The sequence below is a fragment of the Rhamphochromis longiceps genome, linkage group LG17 (assembly GCF_057381845.1).
Source record: "Rhamphochromis longiceps isolate RC_006_pf linkage group LG17, R_longiceps_female_GT1.1, whole genome shotgun sequence".
In the NCBI taxonomy this organism is placed as follows: Eukaryota; Metazoa; Chordata; class Actinopteri; order Cichliformes; family Cichlidae; genus Rhamphochromis; species Rhamphochromis longiceps.
In genome coordinates this window covers 28067956-28084441 of record NC_140573.1, presented here as the reverse complement: position 1 = coordinate 28084441, position 16486 = coordinate 28067956, and the positions used below count along the sequence as shown (strand labels likewise).

Here is a 16486-nt window from a genome sequence, read left to right as displayed (position 1 = left end):
TTCACTAATGAATGGCTTCAACTAAAAGAAGATGGGACTAGGTGTTAAGCCAGGTAGGCTACAGATGTGAGAGCAGAGAGAGAGAGAAAAAAAAAAAAAAAAGTAGCGTGCCTGCCATCGACCAATGAGATTTATCCATCTGTGCCATGAGTCACACTGTGGAGTGTTTCTTGATAAATGTCTCAAAGTAAACACGGGTCAGTGAGTCAGCTTGCAAAAGTAATCTCCTCTCTAAAGAAAGGAATTCACTCCCCGTTTTATACAAAAACACTATCAGGGCTGTAAACCTCTGACCTGTATCTGACAGGGCCATTTGTGCCGCTGTTCGCCGCGCTCTGCTGTACATTCATGCTGAAACGCAAACCCTACTCGTGTTATTCCACCTGTTTACGCTGCCGTTCGCCGACTTCGTGCCGGAGAAAATATTCCAACATGGAGGCGGGGATTATGTGAAGTCTCGTCTAGATTTACCGGCTCGTGTATCACACGCCGTTCGCTGCCCGACACCCTGCAGAGAGCTGAGCATGTCAAGCCAATGTTTGAGTCAGGAGATGCTTCCCAAAGGCAGCGGAGTCAGATGTCATGCATTTATCTGTGCAGCTCCTACCAGGAAATTTGGCTTTGCCTTGCTGCACAGAGCAGCTGTGTTCAAAAGGCCTTTCACAGACAGATATTAAAGGATGAGAAGGAGAAAAGAAGGGGAGTGAGAGGGGAAGTGAAGGGATTGGCATCAAAACGCGTGCGCTCTGTTATGGAAGTGCCGCCCTGTGTGTGTCAGCTGTCCTAAAAGCAGAGATCTCTCGCTTAGAGGACAGAAGTTGACTTAAACAGCTCTTTACAGTCATGCTCTGTATCCTCATCAATCCCTTGCTTTTTAATGGCACCCTACTCGCTCCCAATACTGTACACCATACTGCCCATATTAGGAACGAGCCCGCATGTACAGTATGCACTGTCATAACATCTGAGAGAAAGGGGTGGGGTTGGGGGGGTGTAAGGGATTTTCTCCATGCTCATGTAGAGCCGTTATTATTATGTAATGAAAAGTAACAGCGTTATCTCCCTCTGCTCGAGGCCAACAGCTGGTAGTAACGGAGTCTGCAGGGAGCAGGAGCAGAGGAAAAGATTCTGTGTGCAGCTTTCTCCAAAAAATATCAGCACTGCAAAAACTGTCCTTTCTGTGCTGCATGATTCAAGGAGCCGCCTTTTTTGGTTTTTCCTTGAACACAAATATAACAAAAACTGAACTTTCCCCAAGTGCTTATGCTCTGCTCTACTCGCATGTGATGAGGCTCAAGGGTAGCTGTCATCAGCTAAAAGAGCTCCGGCGGTAGGACAACGTATTCACAGCTCTGACACTTAAAGAAAGAAGTGTTAAAACTCCAACAAGTGTTTTCACAAATGCCGCCCAAGCACACGCAAAATTTGACAGTGCAACTGTGGCTTAATGAGATTTGCAACATTTCTTCAGGCTAAAACCACGTTAGCAACCCAGCAACTGAAAAAGGGTGAGCAATTTCCTCCATCCTCTGACCACAAACGGTGCAGAGCATGACGAACATAACAGATGTAAGCTGATATTCTTGATATAACACAGACAGTGCAGAAAGACTAAACTGATGAGGTTACTGCTTGCCAACTTTAAACAATATATAACAAGCTATATAATGATAGTAAAGCTGCCATTTCTCCACATCAGAAGTAGCCAGTTGAGGTGGGAATCTGGGCATCTCACTAGGATGCCTCATTGGACACCTCCTAGGTGAGGGCTTTAAGGAATGTAGGGACCCTGGGGGAAGTTCCAGGATATACAGGAGAGATTATTAATACTGCTAGCTTGGGAACGCCTCATTCTCCAGAAGAGTGGACATATTGAATGTTGAATGTGGAACTGCCAGGAAGGAAGAAAAGAGGAAGACAACAGAGAAGATTCATGGGTGTAATGAAAAATGACATGCAGGGGGCGAGTGTCACAGAGAGGACACTGGGGATAAGATGAGATGGAGGCAGATGATCTACTGAAGAAGAAGGCAAGTATTTCCTGGTTAACAGTTATCGCAGATATCGGCGCATCTCCAATATTTATACTTAAAATACTACTGTTCTTTGAAAACTAAGTTTATTTTAAAAGAAAGTGAGTGCAGCTTTTATGTGTAACAGTCCTCATCCTTCCCATAGTTTATGATTTGCAGTAGAGCTTCCTGTGATGTTCTGGATGATCTCTTAAGAGACAAGTGCCACTTTGTTGCGACAGCCCCGTCCTGACTTCACCCTACCAGCACACGTAATAAAATAAAAATAGGGAAATACAGCATTTACTCAACAGCATACGTTTATCAACTTACTGGCAAAGTCCGCCTGCAAAACATAGCTCAGATTTTCTTTGGCAAAACGAGAAACGAGCTGCCAGGAACAAAGAAAGCCTCCTCTACATTTGAACTCGTAGTAGGTGAGCAGGTACACAAGCAGCTCGGAGCAAGAAGCTTCTTCTTTCTCTCCCAGCTGCTCACTTCTCTCTTATCTGGTTGTGTGAAACTGTACTCTCTGCTACACACAGAAATGCAGTCTCCATGCACTACACAATCAGTATGCACATTTAAAAAGGATTAAATGAATAAATATTACATTTTGTCGTGCACTCTGACTACAGCTCACCAAATCATGGCACGTGCAGATCACTGAAGCACTTGTAACCCAAAGTTAAACTACAGAAAAAGCCAGAACGGAGAAAGAGCATCAGGGTCAAAAGGGTGAAAGAGGGCGTACAATGTGAGCTTCAGAGAGCTCTTTGTTACAGGCGCAGGCAGAGAATGGCATTGTGGGATTGAGGCCCTGCTTTGTAAAAAGCTCTCTGGGCGATAAGTGGCCTGTGCCAGCCTTCCACTGCACGTATTTACCACTGCACCCTTCTCCAACTCACGGGTGTTAGTGAGCAAACCGCCTTGTACAGGAAGACAATAGCCCACCAGTTTGGAGGATGCTGTGAGGGTGGGGGTGGGTGTTGGAGGGTGAAACATCACCACAGCCAAGTGTTTCAGTGCTGCATCCTGAAACAAAGTCATGGCCTTGAACAAGCAGCAGTTTCAGAAGTATAAAGTAACTCCTTTGGTTTAACGCACAGGTCTGAATGTGGTCATCACCTGTACTTCCAGTGCAATCGAGTGTCATTTTGTAGACCCAAAGGGCAATAAATCCTCCATCAAGAGTGCTTCAAGCAGCCACTGTGTGGACTTTCACAGAAACCCAACACTAATGGCACTTTCCTTTCAGCCCACCAAACAGAGATGCCATTTGAACAGCCTCACTTCTCGCTAACTGCCCTTTAACTCCACTCTTCTTGCGTGTTTTTTTTTTACTGGACCCTTCACACAGACCATTTCCTCGATTCTCCAGGACCAAAAAAGTTCAAAGAGAGCTGCACAAAATGAGCAAAAAGACGACACACAAAAGCTGTGAGATCATTGGCGATGTCTCAGACTGTTATGCTGCCAAAATGTCAGGTAACAATGGGACACAGCACAAAGCAGAGCTAATGATAGGTATGCTTTGCACGCTTCAGGTCCAACGTGACCTCCTGAGAGGCTGGTGGCCCCGGCAGCAAACCAGAAGAGTCATAATGCTTTTAAACAAAGTCCCACATTTCTTTCTTCCTCTTTGTCTTTCTTATATCAGACCTAGGAGTGTAATTTCTGTAATTTTTCTAAAGCCGGCACCTCAGTTTTGTTTACATGCAGCTCTTCTGCACTTTGAATGAGTGACAGTACATATAAAAACATCCTGTTTGGTCACCTAGGTGACAATACATCCTGTCACCGCCTGTTGTCTTTGTTCCCCAACACGTTTTCCAGCACGGCTTCCACAACAAATGCATGCAATACCCTGAATGTTTTCAATGCTTCCGTCAGACACAGGGTTGCATAACCTTGCTGGCTTCATCAGTCTTTTCAGCCCTGCAGCATGCAACAGTCCCCCTGTGGATGCATCCTGCTGCTGTCTGATACAAAATAAAAGTTTCATAAGATAATTTTCTTTTTAAAATTAAATTGACTTTTTTTTTTCTTCAGTTGGATCTCGTCAGAAGTCTATTTGTAAAGTAAAACTTCATTTCTGATCCTCACAAAAGTGCAAAATAACGGGCGGCTGGCTTAGCCTCAACTTTATATCGGCAAGAAAGTTTGAAATGCACTGCACAGCTGGTTCTATGGACAACGAATGGGAAGCATAGAGCAGATATTTTGATATTAGCTTGACTGCTTTGAAACCTGCACATGTAGGTTACTCAGAGGTCATCAGATTAATGGAAAAGAATGTGTGTGTTTGAAAGGAGATAAAGACAGGGGTACACAGCTACTGCCTAATGCCTCTCCATCTTTAATCAGTAAACAAATTCAGTTTCTTGACCTCGAGCCAAGACTCACATTCATGGAACCCTTCTCTTTTAATCTGTTCATTTGTAGCACCTTTCCCCGCCGACTACCTGAGACGACCATACCGGGTAGTTTATATTAGCCGGGGAAGCTCTACCACAACGTGTTAGAAAGAAGCAATTAATGTATCTGTACCTCCAGTGCCGACCTCCATTTCCTGGCATGCACTGACTAAATTAGTCAAATAATAGGATACTCGCACAAACCAAATCTCCTCCTGGGCTGTCAACAAAAGGTTCTAGAAAGGGTGAAGGATGCTGAATAACCATCATTATATTTCCAGATACCAGTGAGGTTCCCTCTCTCCCGTCTGCCTCAGTGACAACACCCGCGGTAAGGATGAAGCGCTGAGCCTGGGGAGAAATCAGAAATGCAAGGACTCTCATGGGAAGCTGTGAAGGAGGACAGATGTGTCTAACCCTCCTGAAGCTCTCAGCAAATTAAGGAAAAAAAATGGGTTCATTTCCAATCGTCTCCCGTGATATAAAACATACATTTTACAATCCTGTGTCACAACACATTTCAGCACACTCCTCCTCACAGTTAAAAACAAAACAAAACAGAAAACCCCCCCAAAACAATACCTGCCGTTTCAGAAATACCGCCTTAATAACGATTAGCTTTTTCTGGGTACCTGGCACCAAGATACCAAAAAATAGTTGATGAAAATAGGTGGAACAAGGTAAATGCAGGAGGGAGAGTTCTGGTTTACCTGGCAGCAAATGCCGCCTTTACAAGGCTTTATATTTCACGACTTGCTTAAGAGAGACAATACCCATTCTCTCTATTCAGCCATCTCATCCAACTGATCACGATTTGTGGGGAACAGCTCACTAAAGCAAAGTAATGAAAATGGAGGGTTTTCTCATGCCTGTGCTTACGTCGTACACTCAACTGAAGCGATCAATACGAGGGCAGTAATCAAGTCTGCGGTGACAGCAAATGCAGAGTTTCTGGGCTTGGCGTTCGGGAGGCCGCTGGCTTCCAGTCTTTAAGACAATGACCTCCTGCTGAGCGAAGGGGAATTTTATTACCCTCCAAGAGCAAAAGGAGAGACATAAGCAAGATTGTGTGCGCTGCTTGCTTTTCTGCCCATATTAAATGCTGCAGATAATTAGCTGTGCTCTCTTACCATTTATAAATGCCAAGTTCACTTGATAATTAATTCCAGCACTCCCCTCCTCAGCGTTAACTCTTTGTGCTTGCCACAGGAAAGCCCATCATTGTTTGAGTACCGGATTTACAGCAGTCTGGTGCCACCAATCTACAAGGCCTCTCTGGACCTTTTATAGTTTTGCTCAGGCAGTAAAAGGTCAGAGTGACATTAGCTCAAAACAAATCTCATTGCATTCGCAGCCATTTGCACTCTGCTTTTATGCAGAAAGAATGTGATCATTAACCACATGTGATGCACTGGATTAGACAAATGTCCGATTTGAGTCAATAGTCATAGTAATGATTTATTAGGTGCACCTGCTCAGCGACTCATTAATGCAAATATCTAATCAACCAATCATATGGCAGAAACTCAGTGCATTTAGGCATGCAGACACGGTCAAGTCGACCTGCTGAAGCATCAGAATGGGAAACAAAGGAGAACAGATAACCACAGTGGTAAATAACCCAAGCACCACTCCCGTCAGCTTGCTTTACCCACTACCTGGGGACCACTGGGCATCACCATCATGCCAAAGCTCAAATCCTGAACATTACCATTAGTTCACGGCTCTCAAATGGCCTCGACAGCCAGCAGATCTCAATCCTGTAGATCACCTTTGGGATGTGATGGTGCAATGCAGCTGTGTGATGCTATCATGTCAACATGGACCAGAATCTGAGGAAGACTTCCAGCACCTTGTTGAATCTGTGACATGACTATGAAAAGGCAGTTCTGAAAGAAAAGTGGGCCGAATCTCTAACAATAAAGTGACGTTAAATATTTCATTTGAAGACATTCTTTTTGAAGAATGTGGATCGTCAACAACTGTGTATATTATTTCCGTCTACTATTGAAATATCATCTTTAAGGCAACACGTCAGAAACTAGGTTCTTTCACACTGATCTGAGGGTGTTTCCGAGGACAAAACCGCCTCTCTGTGACCCTCTCTGCCCCTTTAATGACAGGAAACAGGATTGCATTCATCTCGACCCGACCAAATCTGAAACCATGTGTTTTCGTTCTTTAGTTAAGCCCCATTTGTTGACTTCACTTGCCTCCAGCTGTTCATACAATATTAAAAAGCCTTGATTCATGATTTGATTCTTTAAATACTTCAGGGTTATTTTTCTTTCAAGGATGAGATACAGAACATAAAACACATTCTCAGACTAGGGCTGTTCGATATAACGATATATATCGGATCACGATATAAAAACGTCTATCGTTTCATTTTACGCTATTGTTTGTTTTGTGGTGTGGCGAAATAAACTGTTCACGGTAATATTTTTTCATCTTTTGGATGGTCACTGTAGTGGCTCTATTAATTTCTTAAAGTTCTCTCTTTCTCTTATATTTATTATAAACACACTATGGACGGACAAGCGCCTGTTTTTATGCGTTGTCCTTAGCAACAATAACGATAAAACCATCGCGTGTCCGATTGTTTATTTTCCACATAAACCTTTCAGAATAAAGCTCAAGATCCTGTTGAGACTTTTCAAAATAAACCAAATCACGTGAAAGAGTATGCAGAGTATTTACGGATGAGAAGTAAAAAAAGAGCCGTCAGGTGCTAAAAAATAAACCTTAGACTCAAACGTTAGAACAGGCTTTTTCCCCGCAGCACGCCGTGTAATAAATACTCAAAGAAAACAGCGGCCGTTACAACTTATGTCTAAAAATGTATCGTTTCATGCATCTGTTAAAACATTCGACTCCAGGTACACGACGCCCAGCTGGAAACACTTCATGCAAGTCGAGCTGCTCGAGATTCACAGAATTTTCGGAAAATTTTAAGTTTTTGTGATTTATATCGTTATCGGACGATAGATGTCTTAAATCGGGATATGAGATTTTGGTCACATCGCACAGCCTTATCTCAGACAGACATAAAAGTTGGCTAACAGACACAGATACCAGCTGTATAACAGCCTAATAAAATACCTGAATTTCATTCATCAAAACTGAAGCACAAACTTACTGGACATTAACATTTTAACTAATTAATTCTAGTAAAAATACTCCAAAAGACATCAACACTACAAATAGAGACTTGAGGTACGGTTCAGGGACTAATGGTGCAGCCGGTGTTGGGACACCTGAGAGAATACACCCACTAACTTTAAGCCTTAAGCCAACAATCTGTTGAGGTAGGAACAGGAAACTGAAGACGTCTGGAAGCAGCCACATGTGGCACCTCCAGGGACTGCAGTTCTCAACACTTTCAGCCTCACAGAAACATGGCGTTTCAGGTAGTCAGGTAGTCTCCCTCCACATACATCTGTGGAACACTGAGCAGGGCTGAAACAAGCTCCGGAAGAACACCCCCTCTTCCCAAACGGCTTCACCAGCAACCTTTATTATGCTGGTCTGTTTCATAAACTTGACTTAATTTGTGGACTAACTACATGCAATCCTTTTCATTCTCTCTCGAGGGAGGAGTGTTAGAGCTTTAGGTCACCTCATTCTGTTTGCCTAATTCATGCTATTGCACGACAAACAACCACAGAGGAACAAATGGCATGCTGAAGGCCAGACTAGCTGCCATATCATGTGCTCTAAATAGTCATCTCTTTGCAGGAGTCAGAGCAGCAAATGCCAAGTCACTGCACGCACCTTCATCCTTAGATTGCTGTTTAAACATACACACCTCAACACACCTTAAACACACTGCAATGCACACTGGCACACATTAAGTGAAGGATTTAGCTAATAAGCACTAAATCAGGAATTAACATTGGGAAACAGGATAAGAACAGGCTGACGTTTCCCCGGGGAGCGATAGATAGATGCTTCAGATGCTGGCAGCTGGCACGAATTTCATGCCCAGCTCCACAAGTGAAGCCCAGGGTTGCCCGTCAGGGACAGCAGCAATCAATGAAACTTGAATATTTATACTGCTGGAAAGAACACCTGGCTGTGGATGCAAACAAGAGGAAATCAATACAACAGTGCAGTTATATTAGATCAAAGTGTAATAATGGGTAAACGACTGAAAACCACAGAGAAGGGAGAGGACCCCATCCATAGTCACGGCTGTTTTCACATTGACATTTAATTTGTAAAAAACGAAATAGTGTCACACTTTTGTTACTTGTGTTTCACAGAGCTCAGTACTTTGGCATCACAGACAATGATAATCTTTATGCTGGTATCTATAATGGATCATATCCGTAAGCACGTGTTAATACTCGAATACTTTTTTCGCTCCACGCATACTCGGGTGTGACCATTTCCATGACGTGTCTTAAGCGGAGGTATTTCAGGCATCTTATCATACATCAAGCAGTGATGCACTACATTCATACTAATAACTCTCTTTATGTTCAAGTCTGGGCAGCTTCACAATGACGCAAGTCAGCCTGCCGTAATTGCAACGTCTCTAAACATTCCAACTCCTTCCTGAAGTGCCTCCAGATGAACCTAATGCAGGCAGAACGTTTATGATCATTTAGAGCCATCTGTGCTCCAGCTGCCACACTGATCAGTGAACAGCCTCTCCAGCATGACTACAGAGCCCCCCCCCCCCCGGTTACAGGATCCTGCCTTGTCGTCTAAATTCCAGAAGACCCCAGTTCCTACCGCAAGCATTCCACTTTCCACCTCTTCAGCTGACAGCCCAGCACATCCTTCACAGTTACAGAGCTGGTTCTGCAGTGTGCTGTAAAGCCTCAAACACTATGACTAGGCTTCAACAGCCTGCTAGTGGGTGGGAAAAGCATGCCACAGAGCAGGAGAGAGGCTTTTTTGTACCCAAAGGCCTACTTATCAAGTGCCTGACATGCCATTCGGCACCCGGTACCGCAGAAAGAGCTGCAGTCATCCAAATGTTTTCAGTGAATCAAAGAAGCCTCAGCGCAGACAGAAACAGAGAGAGACAGAGCTTAAATGTCAGAGTCGGAGCAGCGGAGAAGCACAGAAACAATGAGATTCCTATCGGTTTGTCCTTTTCCTGCTCGGGGCAGCTCATCTGATTGCATCCTTTGAAAAACACAATGGGACAGATCTCTTGGCCGTTACCTAGCAACAGGTGGTAAGAAAAGATACTGGCCTGGTTTGAAGGAGGAGAAGAGAGGCTACTTGAGAGACGAAGCGGTTCGCCTTCATGAATTATCCCAAATCTGAACAGAATAATACTGACCCGAGGACTTGCATGAATACCAATTAGTAGTTGAAGCTTGGTCATGGAAACTTAATGACATCACTTCTGAATGCAGACTGAGCATGAGCGAGCCTGCGGTTGGCAGAGCATCAAGCAGTGACCTGATAGCAGACACTAATAGACGGATGCCAAAACCAATGAAAAACCTGATGGCAGGGGAAATACTGCAAACACAAGTGGGAGATGTGTTAAAAATAATAAAAAAAATCTGATTGTACACAAACAATTTACAACATTATATTTCCTTTTATTGATTTTTTATTTTTTTTTAATTTGCCTGCATGGTGCTGCTGTGTGACACAGATCTGCTAGTGCGGCTTTGTGGGGTTTCCCAGTGACTCCTCCAGGACTTGTTCTTCATACAAGGCTTCACTAATCCAGCTTAATGAATCCTCATTAGGCTGAAATTGTCTTGGAAACTTCCATTCAGCTAATTTGGCAGCAGTAAAGAATCAAACTGGCACATTATGATGACTGACAGATTTCATTAAAGAAAAAAAACATGTATACAAAAGGTGGACGACTGGACAGCTTCCCAAAACACAGATGTGGGGAGAAAAAAAAAAAGCCAAAGTCTAAATTAGATAAATTTCCTTAAAGATGGCTTCTGTCATTTATGTAGTTGTTATAAATGTTCAAATTCCTTTTTCCCTTGGTAATTTTGAATTAAAATGGCTAACTGATGCCATAAAAAGGCAGGCAATGATTGATAACCATAATTGGTAACTGACTGAATCAGACTGCTCCCAACTGCTGAAGCGACTTCTTCTGCAGTAAACTGGAGTAAATGACCTTTAGGGGTCTGAGCAAACCCACAGTAACTAACCAGAAGCAGTGTATATATGTCAGATGAAGTGTGATTTGTTTGTGAAGCCTCGAGCTGAATGTTTCTGCTGTTGCCATCTTGCCAACAAGAGAGGCATGGATCTGCGACTGCAAAACAATTAACAGCGCACATCCTAATAATCCTGCCCAAAGAAACTTGAAATAAGCAAAATGTACAAAATGGGTTTCATTTTTTCTTTAATATGACCCGAAGAGAGCCAGGACCACGGGTCATTTTCCGACAGACTTCAGTAAGGCCACAGATACTGCCCCCGATGGGCTCTAAGAACAATGGCCTTACTTTTCAAACCCAGAAGCTGTCTGATGCCATCTCAAACGATTTTACTTTCACAGAGGCCAAATGTAGAACGCTTGAGTTAGCTATTGTTTTGAAGCCACTACATTAAACTAAGACACGTGCAACCCTAAAAATGGACTTTTTGTATGCATTTTGAAGAACTATGTGAAAGATCTGATGGACTCTGTCAGTCAGTGCTTAGCGCTCCTACAGTTTCCCCATTGTTTGCGTTGAGTACCCTGGCTTTTATTACACAAACACCGTGTTATTTACTTTGTTTTATTTGATTTATTTAGTGCATAATCATTGTTCATTTAGTAACTTGTATGTATAATGTATAAATTAAAAGTGCTCTTTAATCCAAAACCCTTAGACTTCTTACAGGTTCAGGCTTTCTAGACTTGCAGCATTAAACCAAGTTAACATAACCCTAAGTATACAAATTATGCAGCTCTGTTGCTGAAGCGTCGACAAATAAACCGTTTGATCGTCAACGATTACTTTTCTCCCCTGAAAGCCACAGCAGAGGAGGGCCGTGCATGTGAAACTCCTCTCCTTGTCGCCCACTCTCGCCATTTCTGCTGAGCCTAAATTACAGGGTGTTATAACTGGCACTTTTACAGCGCTGTTGTGTCAGAGTAAACTAATTACATGGTGAGAGGCAGTCTCTGAAGCGGAGGCATCGCAGTCACCTTGACAAGAGGAGGGAGAAATAAAACCAAAAAAAACCAAAAAAACTAATACACCCCCCCCCCCCCAAAAAAAAGTGTTGTGCTACGTTAAGGTACGCATTCTCCAATTGCTGCTCCACTGCCATCACAGCAGCTGTGAGAATAATGAATGCAGCAGCAAGGTTCAATGAGAGCAGTAAAAATAGATGCTATCACAGGAAGGAGGAGTGATACAGAGGAGGTTTTCTTAGGTGTACTGACAGTTTGAGGCTGATGGTACACAGAGAGCAGAGGCCGGAGCACGCATCGCCTGCGAGCGAGCACATCGACGCACAGCCAGCGTCAATCCTTTGGTCCTCATCAAGTCGAAAACAGTTTGGAGGTTTTTGTTGAGTCATGCTTTGCTGCTGATACAGCTGACGCCACATATTCGGAGCTCATCCTCACCTCTCTCCTCCTTTCTTCCCTCTGCTGTTGTCTCCTTCACCCATTTCCTCTCAACCCGCAGCTTTTCTCTCTGATCTTTTTGTCCTTAGGACATCCTTTGCCCCAAAGCCTCCCGACTTTATTAAACATCCAGTGCACTCATATTCTCCTACTTCTCAAAGCACACCAGATACACAGGGGTGAATAATGAAGTGGACCCCCGGATGAACTCAAATCACTCCGGTCGGATTTTGGAGCCAAGTTGGACAGCATCGATATAAGACTGACTGGGATGGCGAGCGCAGTGACTGCACTGGAGGGTAAAGTCTCGGAGGTAAAGCAAGACATATTGAACCAGGGGGCTCATATCGAAGAGGCCGAAGCCCGCATTGCCGAAGTTGAAAGCACACTTGAGAAAACAGAAACGTCACTGAACTCGGCTATCAAACGAATCGCACTTCTTGAAGCCAAAACAGATGATTTGGAAAACCGCGGACGACGAAAGAACCTGCGCGTCTTCGGCATAAAAGAGGGAGCAGAGGGGCAACAATCACTCTTCCACTTTATTAACATCCTGCTACCTAAGTGGCTGGGGCTAGCGCCCGACAAGTCATTCACACTGGAACGAGTGCATCGCACGCTTGCCTCCGGGAAACCAAACCAGAGCAGAGCGGTGCTTGTTCATTTCTTAAAATTCCAAGAGAAGGAACTGGTATATCGGGAAGCAAGAAAACAACAAATTACACATGATGGGGCCAAGATCACATTTGCACAGGATCTGTCTGCGGAGACGGTTCGGATCCGACGGTGATTTCACCCGGTTGTCAAACTGTGTATTGATATCAATGCCTTCCGTGGATTCCAGCACAACCCGTGCAGACTCGGGATCCTGTACGGTGGAAAGATCCACCTCTTCTCAACACCTCAAGAAGCCGAAAAATTCTCCAAGAATCTGCCGAAGGAAACAGCAGAAGATGCTCAACACCAGTGAGTCGGTTAAACAACAGGTTAACCATTAAGACACTCCATAAGACTGCCTCTGCTTCAACATAACTGACCAGTAATTGAGTCACTGATAAGAGACCGATAAAATTTTGAGCTCGAATTTATGTGGGACAGACACTATCTCTACTTTCAAGATTAGGCTTAAAACTTTCCTTTTTGCTAAAGCATATAGTTAGGGCTGGACCAGGTGACCCTGAATCCTCCCTTAGTTATGCTGCAATAGACATAGGCTGCCGGGGGATTCCCATGATGCATTGAGTTTTTCCTTTCCAGTCACCTTTCTCGCTCACTATGTATTAACAGACCTCTCTGCATTGAATCATATCTGTTATTAACCTCTGTCTCTCTTCCACAGCATGTCTTTTATCCTGTCTTCCTTCTCTCACCCCAACCGGTCGCAGCAGATGGCCGCCCCTCCCTGAGCCTGGTTCTGCCGGAGGTTTCTTCCTGTTAAAGGGAGTTTTTCCTTCCCACTGTTGCCAAAGTGCTTGCTCATAGGGGGTCATATGATTGTTGGGTTTTTCTCTGTATCTATGAAGCGCCTTGAGGCGACTTATGTTGTGATTTGGTGCTATATAAATAAAATTGAATTGAATTGAACTTATGTTAACATAACTGAGCGTTTTTAAGCGCATATTCGTTCTAAGTTTGATCGCAATCGTTTTTGGGTTGTATATTAACAGCTGAACCTCAACTAAGTCTTTTTTTGTTTTGTCCTACCAAGGGTAAACTTTACTTTATTACTGGGGAAAAAATCTGTATCATATGGTTAGTATACACTGTCTGATTTATGGGGTTTTGGAGAGGTCGCGTTGACTAGTTACTCCTCAGTGACGTGGATTAACGCCCTCCAAATAATTTGTTCAAGGGAGGGGGGAGACATTTCCAACAAGGAAATGAAAATGTTCAATCAGAAATTGTTTACAAGTTCTTTATCTGGTATGTGTGAGTGTGTGAATGTATGTGCAAACCTGCTTCTTCAATTTTTCCTTTACTTTGTTTATTTAAGTAAACAGTCTGACAATATTTTATGGAGAGGACAACTAAAGAAAACATTTTGAACGTTAACATTACGACCTGGAACGTTAGGGGGATACGGAAGTTAGCTAAACTGAAACAAGTATTAAACCGACTAAAACATTTTAACTCTAGAATTATTTTCCTACAAGAATCTCATCTTACTGCATCAGAGATACATTTATTAACCAAAAGATGGCAGGGTCAGGTCTCTTCTTTTACTAGACATGCCAGAAGAGTCATTACTCTTATACATAAGTCAATCCCATTTCAAACTACGAGGGTGATTACAGATCCAAACGGGAGATATGTAATTGTGCAGGGCCGTATCTCCATGTTAGAAATAAACCTGATAAATATCTATGGCCCCAACGAGGATAACCCATCCTTCTATGAAAATCTATTTCTCACAATATCAACCTTGGAGGGCCTTTATATCATAGGAGGGGACTTTAATTGCGCCCTGGACCCTAACCTGGATAGGTCGTCTCAAGCTGACACTACTCATACCCAGACTAGAAAAATACTTTTTAACTATATGAAAGATTTGAGAATAAATGAGGTCTGGAGAACAAGGAATCCAAATAACAGGGAATTTTCATGTTATTCTAGTTCGTATCAAAGTCATTCGCAGATAGACTACTTTCTTATCTCTACAGAGTTACTACCTTGTGTTGAGAACTGTTGGTATAACAGTATTGTGATTAGTGATCACGCAGCAGTATGTCTATCAGTTAGATTGGGTGAAGTTGATCAAGGTGTAAAGCGATGGAGGATGCAAACATTTTTGTTAAAGTACCCATCATTTGTCAAATTTATAGAAACTTGCATTGATCAATATTTTCAAATAAATAAAGATGAAACCACAGCTAGTATTAGGTGGGAAGCATTTAAAGCTTACATAAGAGGGAAAATTATAAGCTACAGTAGCAACAGGAGTAAGCAATATAACCAAGAATTAAAATCGTTAGAAAGACAAACTAAATCTAATGAAACAGAATTTTACCAGAGCAATGATCCCACTAAACTAAACAATTTGACTATTCTAAGAGCCAGGTATGATAAATTAACAGCAGAGAAAGTGGCAAAAAGTTTAATGTGGACCAAACAATTCTTTTATGACCAAGGAGAGAAGGCAGGAAAATTATTGGCCTGGAGGATAAAAAAAGATGCAAGCGGAAAAGGCCATCACCCACATAAAGTCCAAATCGGGTATTATAACAACAGACCCTTTAGAAATAAACGAAAATTTCAGAGAGTTTTATCAATCTTTATACCAATCTGAATATACAGGAAACAGAGAAACACGATGCATTTCTTGATCAGTTAAAATTTCAAACCCTCTCAGAAGAGGATAAAACAGCCCTTGATAGTCCTTTAACAATAAAAGACCTGTCAGAAGCCATAGACGACCTGAATAGCGGTAAAACGCCTGGCCCTGATGGACGTCCAATGGAATTCTATAAAACATTTAAAAATAAATTAATGCAGCCACTTCTTAACATGTATGAGGAGTCATATAAGTCCGGAATACTCCCAGACTCACTGAGATTAGCTACAATAACCCTTTTATTGAAGCCAAATAAGCCTCCGACTGAATGCTCCTCTTATAGGGGAATTAGTCTTATGGGATGTGATTGTGTGTAAAGCACTCTCTAGGAGACTAGATAAATATGTGCCTAATTTGATAACAGACAATCAACAAGGTTTTGTTAAAACGAGACAAGGCTATCATAATATAAGACGTGTCCTCAATGTACTTTATGAGAAAAACAATAGGGAGGACACTGCGCTGCTATCACTAGATGCGTGCAAAGCCTTCGATAGAACAGAATGGAATTATCTCTTACAAGTGCTCCCCAGATATGGACTAGGTGAAACATTCCTGAAATGGATCAGATTATTGTATACACATCCAACAGCACAAGTTTTAACTAATAATAACGTATCAAAACCTTTAATTTACAGCGATCAACCAGGCAGGGCTGCCCTCTGTCACCAATTCTCTTTGTGTTAGCAATAGAACCTCTGGCCATAGCTGTGAGAGCAAACGCAGGAATATCAGGGATAAGAATTGGAGGAAGAGAAAATGCATTTCATATTTGAGTAAACAACTCATGTGCTGTTCCTTTAGAGCAAGACAATATCTTTCCTTATGTAGGAAAGACCCTGAATATTGTATTTATCCCCAAACTCTATTGGAGAGAAATTACACTATACCAAATGGCATCCCATCCTTGTTATCCTGGAAGAGAGCATGATCATAAGAATAAAAATGTTTTTTTAAACCAGAGGATAAACAAGACTCCAACCTATCTCAGTAATACCAAACCTCCAGATCCTCTTATAGATTAACTAGTCTCTTGTTTCCCCTTTAAGCCGTCTGTACTTCCAATTAAATAACGTCCATTTCATTAGCGTTTTGGTATTTTTGATCGGACCCCATATATTCTCTCGGTGCCTCTTCTGAAGCTCACAGATGAACTACTGGACTC

At 42.6% G+C, this 16486-nt stretch overlaps 1 protein-coding gene across 3 annotated transcripts in view; it reads right to left on the bottom strand.

Annotated features, from left to right (window-relative positions):
• Positions 1-16486, bottom strand: part of LOC146649834 (fatty acyl-CoA reductase 1) — a 63026-nt gene that overhangs the window by 21477 nt on the left and 25063 nt on the right. The window lies entirely within an intron of this gene.